Source organism: Lactuca virosa, chromosome 7 (assembly GCF_052849685.1).
Source record: "Lactuca virosa cultivar CGN04683 chromosome 7, Lactuca_virosa_CGN04683_v6, whole genome shotgun sequence".
Classification (NCBI taxonomy): Eukaryota; Viridiplantae; Streptophyta; class Magnoliopsida; order Asterales; family Asteraceae; genus Lactuca; species Lactuca virosa.
In genome coordinates, this window is record NC_136432.1 from 189096771 (window position 1) to 189101555 (window position 4785).

The window sequence follows — 4785 nt, forward strand, 5'->3', positions numbered from 1 at the left end:
AACATTTTCTGGATTCAATCTGGTAAATGCGAGGGAATTTTTGTTGGAAGGGGATGTTACCGCACCATGCATCCTTCTAAAGCAGAATTTTAATGTCCGCACCAGGATTGAGTTTGAACAAGTCATTGTAGTCGATATTGAGAGCAGAAAGGGACTCAATCCCTTTAGAAATGTTGCACCATACTCCATAGGAGGCTTTCCTGGATATATAAGTAGCAGGATTCCTGAAATGATAGTGTATGCTTATTATAACCGATTTCCAAAGACTTCCATTTTCGTTCATCAAGTGCCACAACCATTTGGTTAGAAGAGTAATGTTTTGAGCTCTTAGTGTTCCAACTCAAGGATACCATGTGGTGTTTTGAACAGAGACATATAATATGTTGGTAAGCTACCATGAACAGATTTCACGAGGCTTAGACGCGCACCACATGATAGTGATTTTTCTTTCCAACAAGAGAGTTTAGATTGAAATCTGTTCAATATTGATTTCTGATGTTTTTTCAAGGCCATATTTTCCCCCACCGAGACCCCCAAATAAGTGAAATGGAATTCACCTTTTAAACAACCAAGGATTTTAGCAATTTCAGTTAATTCCAAATCATTAATTCTAATTTCGAATATCCGAGATTTAAGAAAGTTAATTTTCATCCCAGATGTGGAAGCATTTGAGGATACTCGATAAGTTTTTAATGCATCCGTAGTCCCATTCACCAGCAAAGATGGAATCATCGGTATAAAATAGATGGGAAATGGACGGGCCTACTGACAGAAGTTTAAAACCACTGAATAAGGATTTTTCACATGCATTCTTCTTTGCAATGTTTAATCCTTCCAGAGAAATGATGAACAAGAAAGGAGAGAGAGGATCTCCTTGCCTAACACCTTTGGCGATAGGGGATTCTTCTGTAGGGGAACCGTTAACAAGAACTGACACCCTAGAGGAGGATAAGCATCCTAAGATCCATTGTCTCAATTTTTCACCAAAACCCATCTGCATCATGACTGACTCGAGGTAATTCCAATTAATGTAATCGAAGACTTTTTCGAAATCCAATTTGAGAAGAAAAATCTTTTTATTGGATTTCTTGGCCCAGGATAAGATGTCATTCATGATCACGAGACCATCTAGGATGTTTCGACCTTCGATGTACGCAGACTGGACTTCGTCTACAACCGTACCAACCACCCTTTTTAAATGATTAGTGAGTAGCTTGGCCACTAGCTTGTACATGCATCCAATGAGACTGATGAGGTTATATTCGGAGAGAGTGAGCGGGTCACCTACTTTAGGGATAAGGGTAATAAATGATGAGTCGCAGCCTGAAGCAACAGAACCGGCTCTTTCAAAATACTTGACAAAGTTTAAGATATCATTTTACATAATTTACCCTTATTTTTTAATATTCTTCAAAGTTAGTTTTTTTTTGTTTCTATTTTACATGACCCATTGTCAATAATCTATAACAAAAATTGAGTAATTTTCATATCAATAAATTGATATTATAATTTTTTTTAGATATAAGGGTTTTAAAAAAGTAGTATAAAGGTAAAATGATGAATCATTAAGGAACTTTCTTTTGTGATAAAAAGAAAAAAATAAATGATTTACAACTTCTACCCCTATATTACGTCAAAAACTATAGTTTTCATCCGGATGTTTAGTTTGCTACACATACAGTCCCTAAGCCGAAAGTATGTTGCACCTTAGTCCTAGGTTTTGCGGCATTAAAATGGCTCCACTAAGTCCAAGTAATATTAGTATTTTTCCCTCGTTCACATCTCCTTCTTGTTCATCCTCTTCATTTCCTTTGATGCGAACCCAAAAATGATTATTCCCATCCATGCATCTTAAACTGTGAAATATAACTAAATTCAAACAAAACCCCAAAGTCAAACTAAAATTAAAGTTTTTACATATGATAACATTACATATGAACATTGAAAGAGTTGGAAAACTTCACCCTAAGTATTTTTGCTTTAGAGAAAACGGAGAATATAAATATGTAAATCATGGAGTAATGGAAAATGAAGATCTTTGTTTCTATATCGTTAGAAAGAAATTACCTTGACATCCTTATGTCTAGAAGTAGCATGAGAATTTTGGAGCAGACTTGTTAATATATCGTTCTTCAAAGTTAGTAATACAATATGATTCCTAATAATAATCAAACAAACATTCCAATGTTGACTTAATCCAGAAGTTTTTACGTGTTTTTAATTATTATTGCTGAAAGTTGTGGTCAAAATAGAGTTTGAATAAGTCTTACGTCATGTTGGCTATAGTACTGAGTCTAGAGGATAGTGTGGAGTCAGTTTCCTTATTTTTCTACATTTGTGTAGTTTAAAAGGGCAATGTGTACGTTGGTGATTTGTATCCCCATTCTATTTACTGTGAAAGTGAATAAAAAGTGCAGATTTTACCCATTTGATCTTCTGTCCCTGTTTTGTTTTAAAAGTCATAAAACCTTCATATCTCCACAAGCCTCCTCTATTATATCAACATCCAATGGATTTATTGAATATATCAAAATTTATGGCCAGGTTACACTTCATTACCCCATGCTGTGAAGAAACAATTACGTTACTTGGGCTATAAAAATGAGAGTGTTCATGCAAGATCAAGAGGTTTGGGATGCATTCGAACCTAGAAAAGCAAACACAGTTGTAAAAATCAAGTAAGTCAAGAAACACAAGATAGAATCCGCTTCCATCTATCAACGTATACTAGAATATCTACTATTGGCTTTAGCGGTGAAGCAATCGGCCAAGGAAGCATGGGAAGCCTTGAAAGTGATGTTCATGAGGGAGGACAGAGTGAAGACAGATAGAATTCAAACCTTGAAGGCATAATTTAAGGCTTTTAATATGAATGAGTCCGAGGCTATAGACGAGTTGGCTGTGAAAGTAAGCAACATTGTGAGCACAATGCATGCCATGGGAGATACAGTAGAAAAATTGTATGTAGTGAAGAATCTGATAAGAGCCATTCCATCCAAGTTCCTGCAGATTGGTTCAATTCTTGAGTAGTTTGGAGACTTGGATGTGATGACAGTTGAGCAGGTAGTAGGATCGTTGAAAGCTCATGAAGAACGCATGAAGGGTCACGTTGAAAATGAAGAAAGAAAACTCGTTGTCACTCATCAAGAGTGGACAAAAAAAACAAGAAGAAAAATGAAGAGAACGTGAATCCACGGTTAAAGACGGGCATTGATGAAGCGAGCCAAATGAACTTATGGTATCTAGATACGAGAGCAAGCAACCACCTGATGGGAGACAGGAACAAGGTTCGTGATCTTAATCAAATGATACAGGGCTCGGTCAGTATTTCAAATAGGTCTAAAGTTAGAATTGAAGGGAAAGGGTCGATAATCTTCCGGTGCAAAAATGGACAACAGAGAAAGCTCCAAGAGGTATACTATATAAAAGACTTATTCTCAAATAAAATAAGTCTTTGTAAATTGGTAGAAGGTGGGTTGAAATTCACATAAAGGACCTGTTTTTCTGAGTCAATGATGTTGCCGGAAAGCTACTTATGAAGGTACAGATGTCTCAAAATCAAATCTATAATATTACTCTGAATGAAGTAAGAACAGGATGCTTGCTTGGTGAGATAATGGAGCGAATATGGCTTTGACACAAAAGGATGGGTCACGTAAACATTAATGCATAGAAGTTTATTTCTGAAAAGAATCTTGTTGAAGGAATACCAAAGATAACTAAACCCACACAACTCTGTGAAGATTGTCTTGCAGGGAAGTAAACAAGTACACCCTATCCAACAAAGTCTTCGTACAAGTCAAAGAAGAAGCTTGAACTGATACATGGAGATTTATGTGGGCCTATCACACCTCCCATACCTTCGGGTAATAAATATGTTTGTAGTGATCTTAATTATGATGAAAAGTGTGAAATTGAAAAGATATAGTGACTTATACAAGAATCAAGAACACAAGGAGTAATTAAATCATTTAAGCACCATTAGAATAGAAAGAGTACTAGTGGGTTTGTTCTTTCTCTCACTAAACTAACACTCACAAATGGGTCTCTTAACTATTGGGATTCACTCACTTCCTAATTATAGGAAAGTCTGAACTCATTTACACATACAAGAGCGTAAGTCTACACTCCACATACAAGGAGAAATTTGCACCCTAACATTCTCCCCCTTAAACTTAGGATTGAATGTCCCAGCTTCAGTTTCCAAACAAGCTCGCGCGATGAAGACCAACTCCCCCTTGAAGTAACACCGGTCTTCAAATCCACAAATGAATACACGAGAAGCTTAGAATACCATTTGTACATTCTCCCCATTTTTATAATCAAAAAGCGATTATAAAAACCACAAAGGACGACAAGCGCTCGAGGAATAAACTTGTCAAAGCACCCCTCAAAGTGTTCCATAAATGCAACCGTGAAAAACTTGCACGAAAAACAATCACGAAAAAGCTAAGAAAATTTTCCAAATTTGTGAAAATTTTCGACTTTGTGGTGAGAGTTGTAAGAATTTCAGAATCTGAGTATAAACTGTCAATATCAGACATCTGAATAGACCTGTTGCACCAAAAACAGCTTTAAATGCGAAACTTTTACCCAAATGTGAAACTGGGTATAAAGTGTCAATTCGCAAAAGCTTCAGGGACCTGATACAAAAAATCTCCATATTTCTTAGAATTTTACCCCAATGTAGAAATTAGGTAAATTTTGCCATTTCGTTGAAACTTCAGGGATGCAAAATGAAAATTTTGCATTCTTCACAAATTTTAACTCCAATGTCGAATTTGG

At 36.1% G+C, this 4785-nt stretch overlaps 1 long non-coding RNA gene across 1 annotated transcript; it reads right to left on the minus strand.

The window, feature by feature from the left end:
- Positions 1-1565: 1565 nt before the first annotated feature.
- Positions 1566-3737, minus strand: LOC145125347 (uncharacterized). Its single transcript, XR_013715947.1, has 2 exons — positions 2841-3737; positions 1566-2647 (listed from the first exon to the last, which is right to left on the minus strand). It is a non-coding gene; the product is annotated as an uncharacterized LOC145125347 (long non-coding RNA).
- Positions 3738-4785: the final 1048 nt, after the last annotated feature.